The 18,795-nt window shown below is 42.8% G+C and overlaps 1 protein-coding gene across 1 annotated transcript in view; it reads left to right on the top strand.

Annotated features, from left to right (window-relative positions):
* Window positions 1-18,795, top strand: part of immp2l (inner mitochondrial membrane peptidase subunit 2) — a 210,543-nt gene that overhangs the window by 118,725 nt on the left and 73,023 nt on the right. The gene's annotated exons all lie outside the window — the stretch shown is intronic.

The following is an 18,795-nucleotide window of genomic DNA, read 5'->3' as shown; positions in this document are numbered from 1 at the left end:
ATTACTTTTAGTAGCTGCTGTAGATTTTCGCCTGCATAGTAATATAATTTTAATTTCTATGGTTAAAAACCCGAAAATCTTTAAAAAATTTTGGTCATTAGAAGACAGTCTGGTAGATTGAATTAGTTCTTTCTGCTCTTCTGCAGCTGCAGGAAAGCATGGAGTGTGCATTATTAATAACGTGCATTATTTACTGCATATTTCACAGCTCAAATGGGAACATCGTGGGGATAAATCTTTCATTAGCACATATAAATGTATACATGTTCCCATCAGCCTATATGCTGTGGCCTCGGGGCACTCAAATATTATTAAATATATTTAATTATATTAAATATATATATATATATATATATATATATATATATATATATATATATATATATATATATATATATATATATAAAAATTATATTATTAATATATTAACATATTTAATATGTATTAATAATACATATTAAATATGTTAATATTTTTATTATAAATGTTTAGTTTTTTCCTTTTTTCTTTTTGTCTTTCGGACCTTTTGTCTTTCGGCTTTCAAGGTTGGAGCGTGTGCGTGTCATGAACGCGTGTCTGAGGCCTTACTGTAGATGAGTTTGTTGGAGGTACGGTGGCCATCTGGCGTCAGACCTCCAGCCAGCGGTGATTTATCTCAACCTCATTTTTATTCTCCTGCGAGGGTTGCAGTAACCTTTGACCCCCGGTCTCTCTATTACCTCCACTCCCTGTATCGGTGTGCCTCTCTCCTCCTGCTCTTCAGAGGCCAGTTACATTTTTTAATATCCCTGCTTAATATTTGGATCCATCCTCCAGCTCCCTGCAGGGGGCTGAGCGCTGAAGCAACAACAAAATCACTGTAATTTTAAGGACACGCTCATAATTTACACAACAGCATAAAAATGGGATTTTTGTTAGTGAACAAGCAGAAGGTACACCATGATATTTATCAGAACTTCAAGTCAAAAACCAACGATTAGAAGCTCCTCGGGGAGAAACGGGCCTCAGACGTCAGAGGTGTTTGCTTTCACCATGCTGAGACTTCTTTTCTCTAATTAGGCATTTTTACTCCAAATGATTGTGGGTAAAAATGCCATGATGGTGGCAGATTAATGCATTAAAAGCAAAAGCCTTGAACCATAACTGTACAAAAGCATAAAAACTGGTAATTTTTCTGCCCTGGGGTAGACTGGATGTCAGCTGTGGCTACAACTGTAGCTTGCCTCCACCAGTGTGTGAATGTGTGTTTGAATGGGTGGATGACTGGGTGTGTAAAGCGCTTTGGGGTCCCTAGGCGGGACTGGTAAAAAGCACTATACAAATACAGGCCATTTACCATTTAATTAACATATGATTTTTTGTGTGTTTTTTAAACTATATTTATATTTTACCTTATGTATTATATCAATATATCATATTATATCATTTTTATTAGAGTTAATAATAATAATAATAATAATAATAATGGATTGCATTTATATAGCGCTTTTTGAGACCCTCAAAGCGCTTTACATTGCCACTATTCATTCACACACTGGTGGAGGCAGCTACAGTTGTAGCCACAGCTGCCCTGGGACAGACTGACAGAGGCGAGGCTGCCATATCGCGCCATCGGCCCCTCTGGCCATCACCAGTAGGTGGCAGGTGAAGTGTCTTGCCCAAGGACACAATGACCGAGACTGTCCGAGCCGGGGCTTGAACCGGCAACCTTCCAATTACAAGGCGAACTCCCAACTCTTGAGCCACGATCGCCCATTATGACAGTGAGCCTGTTGCTGGTGTGACTGCAGACTTATATCAGGAAAATGAGATTGAGATGAAAGAAACAGTTTTCTAACTGAATGTTGTTTTATTTTGAAAAGATTTGCTCTCGAGCATCGTAGTACGTCAGCATGTTTTAAACATGTTTGATTTTATTATGCTGAGCTCAGCAGAGCTTATCGGTCTGAGACTGTCACTCAGCAGCTAGTGGGAGATTAAATAAAAAAATCATCCACCTGAGGGATCGAGTTTGACTCAGGAGCACGTTTACCTGGTCAAACTGCTTAGACTCAATTTTGTGTTCAGATGAATTTCCAGACGCTTTTTCCATTGTGTTTCCAAACTGTATAGATTTTCTCACGATGAGCCACCCAGAGTGAAGGAGGGGTGTGACAGTGGACAATGATGGGGATCGGGTGAGACGGAGGTCGATGATTGTTGTGGCGACCTGTAAAGGAAGCAGCTGCAGAAGCAGTCAGGTGGCAGAATGAGAGCTGAGGCTGTTTCCCAAAGTCTCAGTTACAGGGTTTTATTTAAACAGAGGAGTTTCCCTCTGGACAAAACATCAGCTTTACACAGACTGCTGTGGTTACCAAGATCGTAAACGTTGCAGTGCATCTGGACCTGAAGCTGAGTTTGGACCCGGAAACAGCTGATGACGTCAGACTTACAGGATTGTTTGATGCAAGAATACGTTTTCAGTCTAAAATGCTTCTTGGAGGCACTGAGTTGGTTTTAAATGCTGAAAAATAACAATTCATCTCACTACAAAGTGAAACAGCTAGTTGAACACGGTGGATGATGGGGAGGCAGAAAAGGTGCTGCCAAAGTGTTGACTTTATGGCTTCATGTACTCTCTCCTTTCCGAGCACTCCACTAGCTCAGTGCTGAGATAAATCACCCTCTTCTGGACTTTGTATAGGCTTAAATTAGCTTTTTCTAAAACCTCACAGCGTTTATTGACAATAGCAGTCTGGCCCGACTCAGCGTGCTGCAGGGTTTTTCTGTGAGTAGATACTTGCAGTGATGAATTCGGGTCATTTTCACCCCAGGACGGCAACCGTTACATTTCAGCTCAGTGTTTGCCAAATGTTTTCTCATCAGGTTCTCAGCATTAAGCCGAGATTGATGACTCTATTTTCTTTTTGCATCGCCTGTCTGGGAAGTGTGGAGACTATCTGTTGAGAGGGAGGGAGGAAAGGGGGGCTGCCGTTACAGTGCACGCCACTCAGTAGGAGGTGAGGAAATGACTCCAGAGCAGATAGACTCAGGCAAGTCATTAAGTCATCGATCCCTGGAGCATTTAAACAGCAGGCATAATTCACTGCGATCCAGACTCTCCAATTGATCACACAGGTCTGCGGTTACAAAAGGTGACAAATCAAATGGGGATGATGGAGGCGTCTCTTGGTACACTCGCTTGGCTTGTTCTGTTCCTCTTCTCGTCGACTTGTTTCAGACTCCCACAGCCGGCTCTCCAGGCACCACGGGGACCGTTTGACATTTTTTAACATGAGATCATTTTAGTGAGTCGCTGCGAGCCACTGATAGCTCGGAGCCTCGTGTGCAACGATGACTTATGGGAAGCCAAAGAGCAGTAGTAGAACAGAGGAAATAATATACGGCAAACATAACGTCAACCTCACTGTTCTCCAGGAGCCAGTTTCACAATCCAACTTTTTCTTTAACCCTTTAAAGCCGGTCGGAGCAGCACGCTCTGTTTTGCGTAACTATTTTTAAATCCCGGTAGCTCTGCAACCACGTGAGCTAGCGCAATAATTTTTTTTGCATATGAAACCGGAGGAGTTGTACTTACATCTTATGCCATCAGCTTGTCCTCGGTCACAGTTTCCTTCCACATATAGCTTTGCAAAAACTGCATAAAAAGCACTTGCAGCAACAAAAACATAATATTCCAGAAACACGCTTTGCCGATCCGATCAGCTGTTCATAACACTTCCTACGTTGGAAAAGACGTCAGCGCGAACTTTCGCATGTCCGCCATTACCTGCCCGAAACCGGAAGTGACGTCATTTTGCGGAAATGTAGTTTTTTACCATCAGGGCCTCATGAGCCTATACTGGTGTTTTTAAAAGTTATCTTTGACTTTATGACTTTCTGTGTGGTTTCTGGGATGCTTAGGACTCATATTGCACTGCTGGAAATAGTTTATTTTGATGCATATGCTGCTTTTTTGCAAATTTGCATTATAATATTTATTTTCGTTTTTCCTGCAGTATATAAAAATTGGTGTATTTCAAAAATAAAACTATGAAGACACTCAAAATAAATTTCCTGTGGTGGGAAACTAGTTTGTGCAACTTTTTTGTATTTACAGTTTTGAGGGATAAGCCTCTTAAATTTCTCTAACTAGAAATATATGTTAAAAAAACAAAAACGATTTTCAATTTTTTTGTAGTTTATTGCACTTTTTTGCAATTTATGTAATTACTATGCACTTAATGCAGACATATTATTAAAATTTGGGCTATAATGGTTGTATTGATGTATATCAACTTGAAATGCTCCCAAAAATGGCTCCACAGCATGTAAAAATATAATATAAGCTCTGGCGGACTTGGTTCAATGGTAGGTCTTAAAGGGTTAAGCACATTTCAAACAAAGACACTGACGGTACAGGTGAGGTCAGAAGTTTTGAACGGTTTAGTTTCCAGGATGGAATGAATGTACGTCATATATCAAGAAATCAGTGCACAAGATTGCAGTGATGTTGGTTCTTCTGTGATCCACACAGGATCACATATAAACGTACTTTCACTTAAATCTTTTAATAAGAGGTCCTGAAGGTTTTACATCGTCTTCTAACGTGACGAGGCCAAGCCATTTCAACTTTCTGTTAGGAATCCTGATTGACTTCTACTTTGGTTTCTCTTTGCAATCTACAAAGGATTCATTCATTGGACTGACCAATACTTAGAACAATGGCAAAGTCCAAGGAACTGAGTGAAGATCTAAAAAGGAAAATGATAGATTTAAACAAGTTGGGGAGGTCAGGAACAACCCGGGAATCACCAAGGACCAAACCATGGACATGGACTCGATATCACCATGGATGAACTGCTGGAACACCAGCATCACTGCCCACAGTTTCACGACTCTATGGACGGAGAGGGTGGTGACCAAAAAATAAGCTCCTGCTCCAAAATAAACACCTTCAAGCTCAACTGAAATTTGCAGCTGCCTACGTGGATGAGCCAGACTACTTCTGGAGAAATGTTTGATGGTCGGACGAGACAAAGATGGAGCTGTTTGGCTACAAAGACAAGGGGATTTGTTTGGAGGCGTAAAGGTGAAGCCTTTAAACCTGAGAACACTGCACCAGCTGTGAAGCATGGTGGTGGTAGCATCACGCTCTGGGATGTGGATGGAGTGATGAAGAACCAGGACTACCTCCAAATTCTTCAACTTCACCTCAGATCAACATCTAGATGGTTGAAACTTGGACACAGTCAACACAATGATCTCAAACGCACAACAGAGCTCTGTCATCGTGGACTGGATAAAGCAGGATAACGTTAAACTTCTGCATGTATGTAATCCACAAATTTCCAGCCCTGTTGAACATTTGTGGATTACACCTAGCACGCAGGCGAGATCTTGCATGGTAAGCCTGTCTGCACGAGTAATGGTTAGTGCTCCCCGCATAAGAGTGCGACGGTCTCGCTCTGGTCTGCTGGTCATCTGTGAGTTGGAGGTGATTTTCCTTTCACTAACAAACCACATTTAGACATAACAGTTTTTTTCTATACTGCTTTCAAAGATGATTTTTCACCTTTCTAATGAAATCTAAACGTTGTTTAAATGTCTTCTTTTCAACAAAGTTTTACTTTGATCCAGAACATCGATCATATTTCAGGGACAGGTGGAGGGTTTTAAAGACCCTGAAGTACGTCCAAAATCTCTCCGTTGTTATAAAAGGAACTCATTTTTCATATCACTGACACATGTTGCATGAATAAATATTGTCAGATAGCGGTTCTGGTCTACTAGTCTGCTTTTTCTTCCCCCCTGTGGGGTTTATGGGGGAATTATTCACGTCCATCAAACCGTTGGTTTTCTGGCTCGTCTCACTCGCATCTCGGTTTGTTCTGATCGTTCTCTGGCTCAGCTGGAAATCTTCATACTTCTCTGTTTGCTTGTTTTTTAAGCTCTTAGCTGGTTTCAAAGTTCACGCTGACTCCTTGAGCACTTGGAGCAGCCTGAGGCGTCCTTTCCCAGGTGTACCGTTCAGGTTTCTGCTTGTGTTTGCAGAGAAGCTGCAGAAGCTTCTGGTTCAGCATTCAAACGAAGACGCTTTCAAAAGGCTGTTTTCTGTCCGTTCAGCGTATTTCCTGGACTCTTCTTTTTCATCAATAAATGATAGATTTTGCATCCAGTTTCCCACAAATAGCAGACATGCTTGCTTCCCTTGCTGCTTTGTCTCTGTAGAGCCCCTCCTGATATCAGCCCCTCCCTGATGTGGCCGCTGGGTGTTCAGAGATGCTGCTTCCTGCTGTTTCAGTTTGCTCAAATCCACTACTTTGTGCTAATGTGCGCTGTGTTTGAGCTCTGCTGCATGCACACAAAGATGTTTCACTCACTTGTGTCTATATTTAACCACACTCTTACCTAATAGATTGGGGATTTAATGGGATATAAATAGATAACTGGTGCATTTGATGAGTTGGATGGCGAGCGTGTAGGAGACTCATTGCAAAATTTAAACCTCGAGTCTTTTATTGATTCATGTAGGTTTCATTTAAACTGCTTCTTTTCAGGCTGATGAGCTTGGTTATTATAGATTTGCAGCACTGTAGTTAAGAAGAGTCGAGAAATCTAATTTCTTATAAGTAGCTTAAATCCTGCTGCCTTACAGTAAGATGTTTCTTTGCTAATTTGTCAGATATGTTGAACTTTTGGCGAATTACTGGAGAATATATTTTTACTGTCTTTTCCTGGAGAGGATAAAAAATAATCTGTGGGGTCAAATCCTGTACTTGCTTTCAAGAGCTTTTAGGACAACCAGATAATAAAGAATTACAATTGTCAAGTCTAGAAGTTGGAGATGAACGGACTCTGGAAAGGACAGGCTGTTCCTCCCATCCATTTTCCTCTGCTTGCTGGCACAGCAGTCCAAGCGGATATACTAGACTTCCCTTTACTGATGGCATCTGTTATACACACCTGTTAGGTGTTACCAAGCAAGCCAATATTAATATTAAACTTTGTCCTCAAAACTGAAAAGGACCTGTCCCTTAATTTTAGGAGGCAACGATCATCCCACTTTCATTCATGGAGAGCTGATCCAGCCTGAGTATAAGTACTGTAGGCAGGGCTCGCAAAATTTCAAAATCCCTGGGACTCTTCAGTTTTTGGTAGCCCAAAATAAATTTAAGTAGCCCGAATAAAAAAGAGAGCAATTTTTTTTGATTGATGTTTTGTTTCCTGTTTTGTTTCCGTTACAATATTATACATTAAAGTATAATATTGTAAAGGGAACAAAACATTAATCAAAAAATAGTTGAAACACAAATTACAACATTGTATAAAAATTACAATCATCAACTCAAATACTTGGTTCTAATTGAACAGAAATTTCTATGAACGTGTAAGAACTGTGTAGAACATGAATCTGTGTCAGATCCTGAATCTGAAATTTCCACTGAAGTCACGGTAAGAGGCAAGTGGAACCAAGATCGAGGCCATTTGCTGTTTGAAGTTTGCAAAGACTGCTACATTGTGCCAATGGTAGTTCACTCTTTGCAACATAGTAGCTGTTCTAAACTGATTTTCAGGTTTATTTTTAGTTTGTTATTTGCAATTGGTGTTTGTTCTGTGAAAGATACTGCAGACTGAGCAATAATGCATTTCTTGCATTTCTCATGGGTTCTGATGGGGTCTTCCTTAAAATGACTGGTCCCAGTAACAAAGGCGCTTGTCGACTCCGAAATCAAATTAAACCAACAACACACCTGGCAGAACATGATGTTATTTAGCTCGTCATATTGCAGCCACAGAAATTCTTTTGTCCATGAAACCATAAAGCTGCACTTTCTTTTTGCCTTATAGTCTGATTTGTCATAACTTTTCCGTTTTGTGGTAAGCTTTTCTTTGGCTGTCACTTCTTCACCCTGACCTGTCTTATTTGGCTCAGCAGAACTAAAATATATATCCTGCTGCTTTTACACACGCACTCACATAACGCAGATTCCCTGCGCGATCAACCTCTCACATGTTTAAGCTGCGGGAGATTTCACTTTTTGTCATGTTTGCATAGTAAGCTAACGATTGATAAGATGATGTCAGAGGAATTGGTGCAAATTATCATCACTCACCAATCAGTGCTGTCGCTCTCTATACACAGTTCGCGCGATTGCAAAGTGAAAGCAAAAAACAAGCAAATTCAGACGATTTCAATATGTCACATATTGACAGTGGCTCACCGATGCCAATGACATAATTACTCAGCTACATTTCTGAAAGAATGCAAAAGCATTGACATATATTTTTCCTTCCTATGATAGGCCGACGGGCAGGGCAGAGATAGATTTTGGTAGCCCGACTGGCAAAATCGCTAGCCCGGGACGTCGGGCTAGTGATTTTGCGAGCCCTGGTAGGGTCGGACTCCTGGACTGATTGCCTAGAAACCTTTTGCCCTTCAGTCTGGACTCCAAACATGTTCTGCTGTACTTTCATTGAATGTCTTCTGTATCATCACTGTTTTGGAAATGCAGTACATTTTCTTGGAAGCTGCATTACTGAGTCTGAATCTACAGACGAGTGATGAGAGGCATCTATTTGACTCTTTTTTTATACCTGCACAGCGTGATTGTCTCCTTACTCTAAACCTCAAGCCATGTGCAACAGAGGTTGCCCAGCTGGTCTCACCAAAAGATTCCTCAGGTGTGATGAAAACCTTTGCATGAATTGTACACTTTCGTGGTGGTGTGTTTGTTCCATGGTGGTGTATGGAAATTTGTGATTTCTGCTGGGCTCCAAAGGTCCCTAGAGGGACAAATAAATGTCCAGCATGAGTTTACCCCATCATCTCGTTTCTTTGGGACACGTCTGAGACACCTCACCTTCGGAGCGAACCAGGTCCTTCAGGCATCATTTTCAGACCAACCTCAGTGGAGTAATGGCTGTGCCCTCCACGTAGCCTCCACATCACTGCAGACACCGCACCAATGCATCTGTCAGTCTTGCTAAACTCATCTCACAGTTGCGGACAAGACCCCAAGATATTTGAGGCAGCACTCAGCCCGGAGTGGGCGTTCCCCCTTCTCCATCAGAAAACCACCGCCATAAATTTGAACGCATTAACTCTAACGGTATGACTTGGAGGTCATCACCCAAGGAAGCCAGCAGGTCCACCATAATCATAGCTGGACTGGCCATCGGCCGATGGTGATTTTTCGTTTTTATGGGCTGATGGATTTTTTTTTAAAACAACAACAACATGTTGTTGATGTTTGGTGGTGGCTATGGTGGAGCTTCCACAGAGGCCAGCAGGTGGATGAGGGAAAGGGGAAGCAGGAGGAGGAGAGACGCGTGGTGGCCACCGGGCCGGCCGCGTTTTGTATCGGGCTGAAAAGGAACGCGATCTGTCCCAAACTTGGAGTTTGGAGTTATTCTGTCGTTACGCTGCACAGCTGCCTCTTCTTCTCTCATTCTCTCCCCTCCCTCTCCTGTTGCTATTTCAATCATGAAACTGATCAATGATCAGCTGATTGGCTTTTCTCTCTTGTTTGTTTATCACTTTGCACCAGAAACGGGAAACCAGCGGATGTCGCATTAAACAACAGCAGCACGTTTAAGCTTGATCAGCTGTTGTTAGAATTGATTAAATATTAATTTCTAGTATCAGCTGATGTTTGCTGGAGCCACAGCTGTAAAGCTGCTGGTCATGATGTGGTTTGGATATGTGGTGAGAGGGAAACATGAAGATGAAACCAGGAGATGTCCTTACTGAATCATCAGAGCTGAACAGGTGATGGAGAAACAGGTTTACCTTTTAGGTGACATGAATGAGTTAAAGTTATGAACTGTTTCTGAGAGACAAATAACACCAGGATCCTTTTCTAAGTAGCTGACAGCTGGTAACTGTGCAGGGGCGGGTCTAGCAAAGTGTTGCCAGGGGGGCAGGTAGGGCATTAACAGGGAGAGGGGGCACAAAGAAATACTTTTCTTTGTTATTCTCATTTAAAATGTCTCACTTTTAATAAATAATTATCTGAATCTTACAATAAACGTTTTTATCTGATGTAAAATGTCTAGAAATCATACATATACCAACAAGACTGAACATCACTGTCACAACAGCGTTTGTTTTTATTTTATTTTTTACCTGTTGGACCAGTCTCGAGTCAAAATGCCCGGGCCGATTTTTTGTCCCAGTCCAGCCGTGACCATAATCCTGCATTCTGTTCATAAAGTTAAGACAATGAGCAGCCAGGGCGACGCCCACTGCCCACCAGGAAGAAGATGTATAAGCCAAAGGGACTGAATACCTTGTAACAGCTGGATCCATATCCCCATACTCCCAAACATCATGGGACACCTCAAGGGGGACGGGATGAATACTTTCTCCAAGTCGTCAAAAGTATCCAGCCTCAAGTATTCTCTGGAGGGTAAAAAACTGCACTTTTCTCTGTGCATCAGCACTGAGAAATAATTTAGAGTGAAACACTCTCATCCCAGCCCGCGTGCCTTCAGATTGAGTGGCATCAGTGGAGGCTGTGGCGACGGCCCGGTGCTGAGGAAAGTGCTGCCAGTCAGTCTGCTGTAAATTGAGTCAGATCGGTGCTTTTAAAAAGCTTTCATGTCCAAACTCGTGTTTTCACAGCATCCACACAGCTGAATGCACCCTTAAAAGCTCTGCTTGAGACCCGAATGCATCCATGAAAGACGCTCTCAAAGGACAGATTTTACTTTGTTTTTAAAGATCTGAAACTGTTTGTCAGAAGCCGTTTGTGTGTACCGATGACATTTGGTCGTGCAATTACGAGCAGCACTAACATAGCGGCGCCGTTCGGCGGGCGGCACCGCTCGCAACAGCCCGCTCTTAATTTCCCTCTAATCTCCCTTCCTCACGTTGACTCGCTGCTCTAATCACTGCTGTAAGAGGAAGCTGGTGTTTAAATGGAGCAGCTTACTGGCTGATTAGGAAAAGGTGAATTATTCATTACAGGATGTGGAATCGTGGAACAGCCTTTGGTGGAGGATGAGGGAATTCACAGCCCACTCTCCGGCTGCGAGACCACACCCATTTCCTTCAACGCTGACGGCAGGAAGCCGAGAGATGAAAAGGAGTCGGAGAGAGGTTAGGCAGCTGTGGCAGATCCACAGGTGATGAACGACAGACCGGAAAGCAGCTCATTAGCAGGAGATCATCCTGTTCTCTCTGCTAGTGATGCAGCTCGCGTGTTCAGCTTTCCCTCTGATATTTGCAGCCTGAAAGCGTTCACTGAGACTCACACGCTTTTATATTTGTTGTCACTTTGAATGCAGTCCTGCAAAAAGCCGAGTGGATCCTGTGATTCAGCAGCTTGTAGAACCTGCTTAAGAAAGTTGCAGTTTCTGTGTGACCTCATCAGTCTCTCACTGTGGAGGAGTTTTGGCCCTTCTGTACAGCGTTGCTTCAGCTCATTGAGGTTTGCAATGCAAAGCATTCATTCATGCACAGCTCTCTGAGCTCTGCAGCAGCTCCATTCTTTCCTTCTTCAGTTGTTCTGCTGCAGATCTGCTGCTGTGGATCGTCGTCCTGTTTGATGAAACAGTTTGGTCCAAGCTTCAGCTGTGGGACACACGGTGCACTCAGATCATCATCCCACTTCCAGATGTGCTGCTGTGTGTGATGAACAAACATCTCCACTGTGGTCTGAGCTTTGTTCAGATGCAGCTTTGCAAACCTACGCCGTGCTGCTGTGTTCTTCTTAGAGAGAAGACGCTTCCTCCTGCAACTCTTTCAAACAGCCATACATGCTCAGTCTTTTTCTAATTGTGCTGCCGTAAAATTGAACCTTTAACCTGCTTACTGAGGCCTGTAGACTCTGAGATGCCTTGGTTGATCACATTTTCTGATAATCAATTAATAAAGTGCACCTAGCTGCTACTCCATCCATCCATCCATAGTGACCGAAAGAACGAGATCGCGGATACAAGCGGCAGAAATGAGCTTCCTCCAAAGGGTGGCTGGCCTCTCCCTTAGAGATAGGGTGGGAAGTTCGGCCATCCGGGAGGGGCTCAGAGTAGAGCCGCTGCTGCTCCACATCGAATGGAGTCAGCTGAGGTGTTTCGGGCATCTGACAAGGATGCCTCCTGGGCGCCTCCTGGGTGAGGTGTTCCGGGCATGTCCCACCGGGAGGAGGCCCCGGGGCAGACCCAGGACACGCTGGAGAGGTTATATCTCTCGGCTGGCCTGGGAACGCCTTGGTGTTCCCCCGGATAAGCTGGAGGAGGTGGCTGGGGAGAGGGAGGTCTGGGCCTCTCTGCTTAGGCTGCTGCCCCCGCGACCCGGCCTCGGATAAAGCGGATGAAGATGGATGGATCAATTAATAAAGTGCACCTAGCTGCTACTTACCCTCTAAATTCCCGTGGAAGCGATATGAACTTTTGTTTGTGGATGCATTAAAAAGATGGAAACGAGGACTGGGTTTGCTTGTAGTTTGGATTTCCTGGAAAGTATTAAAAGTGAGAAGATGAAGATGTAAAGTTGAAATGTGAAAACGAAAGTGTCACGCTAATTAATCAACCTTGCTTGTTGTTATCAGTAACTCAGTTATTCCAGGACTGCTTCTGCAGCTCACTGTGACGTTTCATATTTGTTGCAGCTGCTGGCTGCACCACCTGAACCACCGTCAGTCGTCGTCAGTAAAATATTGCTGCTTACAGCCCGTCACGTCCAGCACGTCCAGCATGTGCACTCCAGGGTTTCATTAATAGCTGCAGTCATTCTATCGAGATTAATCAACAGTCACATCCTGTTCTTAGCTCCAAACGCTGTTCACGCAGTTTACCTCTCACTTCTGTTCAATTTTATTTACACAGCTCCAAATCACAGCAACAGCCGCCTGAAGGTGCTTTATATTGTAAGGTAAAGACCCTGCAGTAATACAGTTATTATTGTAGACGCCACAAAATGACTCAGAAGTCCCTGCAAACAATGTTCATACACAACGCTGACCATATGTTTGGGCATATATACTTTATTTTGAGTAGTCATAAGTCTCGGAGTCGTGCTTTGCTGTAAGACTCTCTAACTGGTGCAGTAAAGGTTATATGGTTTCTTTTTCTAAAGATAATAAAATACAACAAAGCAGCTGCTGAGTATGAAGAGTTCTGTCTACACTGGAAAGAGCGACACAGTCTTAAAGCGAGGCCGGTTTGCCTCATGAATACGTCACGACGTCATAAATCAGGCAGAAACATGCTAATGCAGGCTGTGAGCGTGCACACGCAGCCCCAAACAAGCCTTTTCTTGTACAGCATCTCAGCTACATGCAAACGGAAACTGCTGGGATTTTGCCACACAAGCGACTCTAGAGTTTACAGAGAAAGTCTGAAAGAGAGCAAATATGCAGTGAGATGCAGTTCTCTGGGTGAAAATACCTCGCTGGTGTCAGAGGTCACAGAAGAATGGACAGGCTGCTTCGAGTGGCTCAAATAAGCACTCGTTACAACCAAAGTATGCAGAAGAGCATCTGTGAACTTTGAAGCTGATGAGCCACAGCAGCAGAAGACCACCGAAGGTGCTGCTGTCAGAACAGGATCGTTTAAATAGACTCACCAGAACTGAACCGTGGAAGACGGAAACACGCTGCCTGGTCTGATGAGGCGCCATTTCTGCTGCAAAGGTCAGATGGTAGGGTCAGAGTTTGAATCCATGCTGCTGTATATCAACACTTGCTGGTGTGATGGGTGGGGATATTTTCATGGCATGCATCGTTTAAACTCCACAGCCTCCCTGAGTGCTGTCCGTCCCTCTGTGGCCACAGTAGGGCTGCACGATTTTGCATAAAATGAGAATCACGATTTTTTGGCTTAGAATTGAGATCACGATTCTCTCACGATTTTCTTTCTCAGTATAAATATTTATTGCACTTATTAACTGCACATCAACTTCGTAACAGTTGAGACTGAACATAAAAACAATAAATAAACATAAAAACAACAAATGTCTCACATTTTGTCGTTGCCGCAAAATGTTGTACTGCTTGAAATTGCGTCTCCACCGTTGCTCGACACTGCGTGTATAGAGCAGGTAGTGCAACAATCCGGTTGTTAAGTCTGACGTCACTAGCCGTGTCTGGGCCTAAACTCCGCTGCAGGTCCATATATCAAACGATCACTATGGCATTACTGAGAGTTGAAAAACTGTCTAAAGTCTTTCATCTTTAATAAAATGATCAGCGTTCTGCTCTATCAGGTGTTACAATTGAGTTTACATCTAGGCATCCATGAAAACAGAATTTATGACATTTAACGGAGTTAGAAGTTAGCAGGAAGTTAGCTCGCTAGCTAACTAGCTAGCTAGCTTCTATCTAAATACAATATAGCATGTCCTGACTGCGGGGTTTTGGAAACAAATTAAAACGTACAGCTCTGTTATCACTTCCAACATAAATGAAGACAGAAAACTAAACAGCAGTGACGTTTGTAGGGTTACTGAAGTTTGGCTAGCTGGTATATAATGATGTGCTACGTGACCGCTAGCGACACAGCTATGTTAGCATAATATAAACAAGCTAACTTTTTTTCCACTCGATAAAAGTTAACGTGAGTGTTCTCGGTGGTCAGGAACAAATGTAATCGCATGGCAGGATGCTGTAAAAGGACCAAACTTCAGCCAGAAGAACAACTGAGATAATCCATCCACAATACGAGTTTAGTCATTCATATACTGCTGCATGGGCTGGGCTGTAGTTACATCCTAAGGTTTTAAAAACTGAGCTTAAATAAATGATTAGCGGTAATAAAAGCCGAGGGAGGTCAACAGTGATCACTGACTGTTTTAGGATCTTTTTGAGATTAAATAGAAGAAAATACAAAACATTAAACATGTTAACAACACAAAAGCCATATTAAACGCAGACTACTTTAGGAAGTAGGATTCGTCACGTCATCACTTAACGACCGGATAGAAAAATAGTTGCGGGACGGCACTGTGTAGCGTTTGTCTAGGGTGTTGATCATTTTCCTAAATCCCTCGTTTTGCACAGTGTTGATGGAGCCATATCTTTGGTCAGGTGATAAGTAACAGCCTCCGTAATTTCTTTGTGCCTGCGGGAGTTCGACGGGTATAGGGAAGCGCTGTATAAGGTTCCCGTTATTGATGTTTGGGTGGTTGACCGGGACGGATTTTCTCCTGTCACTTTCTCGTCATCCCTGACGTGCTCTCCGTTGTTTTTCCTGCCAATTTTAGCAGCCAGCTTCTGTATCACGTGGTATAAGCTCCGCCCTCGTCATTTGTTGAGCAGGAAGAGTGAGCGCTTGTTTTCATGCAGATTACGTCCCGGATCAAAATGCGGTACAATCGTCGTCTTTTTTTTTTTTTAAATCGTTGTCATTTGGAATCGAGATCGCGATTTTCTAACAATTAATCGTGCAGCCCTTGGCCACAGTGTACCATCTTGTGTTGGCTGCTTCTAGCTGAATAACACTTCATAAAGCTCGACTCCTCTCACACTGGAGAGGATTCTTGAACACGACGAGGTCACTGCACCTTTTGATGTGCTGAACGTCGGTCCAGGCTGGCGTACGAAATGAAGTGTTGCATGAATGCAAGTTTGTTTTTTTAGTTCAAGAGTAATACTCATAATAAACATGTTTATATTAGTTTTACTGATATATAAACATTTATTTTCGTTATCATGAATGTATGTGATGTTTGTAAAGGACCCTTTGGCATTTAAACACTCTGTGTAAGAATTACTAACGTGAAGGTTTGATGTTGTTAGGGTCACCGTCACCAGTCATTCTGCCATTAAGCCAAACACAGGAGCCGAGAAGTGTGCGTCAGAGCAGCTCGCCGACGATCGCCGCAGGGCCGACCGTCGTCGGCAGCTCGTCTGTGTGTGTGAAAGTGAAACTGTGTGTCCTGAGTCAGTATTTCCTGGAAAAGATTAAAAAAGGGCGCCCACGGAGCCAAGAACAAAAACACAAGTCAGAGGTGGAGTCATTAATCAACTCAAATGGGTTCCTGCCTCTCTACTGTATATAACCTTGTCTTGTAAGTGAGTGCTATCTGCTTCGGTTTATCAGCAGAGGTTAAGTGCACTCTCGCCATCTGCAACCTGCCATCGCGAAGCAGCAATAAAAGCTCAGAAAGCTTCGTGCTCCAAGATCAGCCAAAGTCAGCGATGTTGTTCGAGCCTAATGGGCCGATGAGCGGGAGAATAATTACTTAAAACCCAGGAGGTTCTACATGAGGGATGCCAGATAAATGTAAGGCTTTTTTTACTCGTACCCGAAGCAAAAAGCTGCAGGCCTGGCCTAAATACCAAATGTTTATAATGGGGTAATAATTCATGAGAAAAATGGTGTTGCTCTCTCGCCAAGTTTATTTTCCCCGCTAACACGGAGCGGAGAAATGGGACACTTTGCAAACGGAAGTGTTGTAATGAGGTATTAGTTCACTTGTGCTAAGATCGTTAGATGTTTTTCATGGATTATTAGCTGAAAATGAAACGGGGGGTGGGTAAACACTGGTAATGTAATGGCTGCAGATATGATTCTGCTGGGACTAAACGTGCAGTCAGAGCTCATTAAGCTCGGCGGCCGGGCTTGTTTTTGCCGGTCTCGTTGTGTTTGCAGCGTTTCTCTCTCGCTTTGAACATCTGATCGTCTCTACGACATCGACTCATATCGCGCCCTCGCCAACGCCGCTTTTGTTTCATTCGTCAAACTGCAGGATCTCTGAGGTGAATGCTTCAGCGTAACTATGTTTTTTGAATATCTACAGGGACAACGATGTAAACATTTTTTTAATTATGAGCAATAGGAACTAAAAAGTGCTGTCGCAGACTTGCACACAGTGATTATCAGGATTTTTAAACTTCGATTTAAAAAATAGTCTTTATTTAACCCTTTAAGACCTACCATAGAACCAAGTCCGCCAGAGCTTATATTATATTTTTACATGCTGTGGAGCCATTTTTGGGAGCATTTCAAGTTGATATACATCAATATATAGATATATATATAGATATAATATATATATATAATATATAATAATATAATATATATATAGATATAATATATATCTATATATATATATATATATATATATATATAATATATAGATATACATCAATACAACCATTACAGCCCAAATTTTAATAATATGTCTGCATTAAGTGCATAGTAATTACATAAATTGCAAAAAAGTGCAATAAACAGAGCTACCAGGATTTAAAAATAGTTACGCAAAACAGAGCGTGCTGCTCTGACCGGTTTTAAAGGGTTAAAAATCTCTCCATCCGTCCTCTTCCATCCTTATCAGGAGCCAATCCCAGCTGGGCGCGGGGCGGTCCGCCCTGGATAGATTAAAAAGTTGAATTTTTACTTCATGTTCATGGTGTTTATTGTGATATATACTGTTACTATAGATAAAGATCTAGTACCTTATCCCTTCGTCCAGCCTTTTAGAATAAACTGGGGTAAAATAAAGAACCCAGCGATCACCAGAGGATGATTCTGAATGTGTTTCTCATTTCTCTCCATTACTTTAGCTTTGCCATGAGGGCAAAAATAATATAATCTAGTGAGGAGATTTTTTGAAGTTCACTGAGCACATTTAGACTTTCCACACGATGCACCTTATTATTCTGAATGCAGCACAAGCTCTAGGCGAGGATCAGAATCAGGCCAGCATGTGAAATATTTCAAAGGAAAAATTATTTTCTGTGATGCGCTGACATCCTTGAATGTTACCGCACTTCAGAGCAACTTTCCAAAGAGGATGAATGAATAATTTGATTGCAGTGACATGTACTGAGCATGTGGCCGCTCCTCATTGGCCAAACATTTAGATTCTGCTAGCCACGGGACATTTGAATAAAGTTCACTTTAGTAGCGTTGCTGAAACGGCTTCAGTACAGCTTTTTTTCAGTTAGCAGACATTTCTGCAAAAATCCAATCAACGGAAAAGTGCCACGAAACGGCTCATCCCCAAGTCGGCTCCACTGATGTTAGAGTCAGCTAAAGCATTCCCAGTGCTAGTGTGGTTTTCTGCCGTTCTACTGGTTTGTGTGGAGTCCTGGTTTCAGTGTCACTGGGACGTGAGGATTTAATTTAACCTGCCAGTTGGGCTGGGTGCTGTGTGCGAAGCTATTCCTGTTCCAAGATGTTCCCTCTGGATCTGCCACATACTGTGCACACACCCTCAGCAGTGAGCTATTACTCACTTGGAGCTTTTTCTTTTTCTTAGCGTGTATTGGCATTTCTTTTTTATCTCTGACAGAGTTTAAAAACACCGAGACGCTTCCTTTTTTTATTTGGTTTGGCTGTGAGGATTATATGTTGACATATTGCTCCTCTCAGTGAGGAGTGAACCACAGCTGAACCCAGCAGGTGAGGGAGGAAATGAAAAGCTTCTAAATGACCTGTCAGCTCCTTTTTTAAAATCCTTCCTTTCTCCTGCAGCTGCTCTTTTAAATACCCAGAATACCTTTCACCATGCTGCGCTGAAGCATGCGGCTATAATGCAGTGCTTCCCAAATGTGCAGGTTCCAGGTGTTCTGCAGAATTCATCTGTGCATGCAGGAAGTAATGGATCCATTTTTAATTTAGTATCGGTACCTTGCTCAAAAGGAAGCCAGTTCTGCATGCAGACAGTTGCCAGATGGTGGGAATTATTACAGCGTGACACATGAAAGGCTGTAACTGGTAGCGAGAGGGACATAATGTGTGAGTGGGAGGAGAAAAGCATAACTAACCACCAGCATGACCCACGAGTTGGAGAAGAACCTGCAGAAACTGTCCCCAAAGCTGCCTTCGGTGCGAGGCTGAAGAAGATGCTTCATGCTGACGTGT

This window comes from Neolamprologus brichardi, chromosome 7 (assembly GCF_056152115.1).
Source record: "Neolamprologus brichardi isolate AB-2024 chromosome 7, ASM5615211v1, whole genome shotgun sequence".
NCBI lineage: Eukaryota > Metazoa > Chordata > Actinopteri > Cichliformes > Cichlidae > Neolamprologus > Neolamprologus brichardi.
Note: the sequence above shows the minus strand (reverse complement) of the source record. Positions and strands in the feature narration are given on the sequence as shown.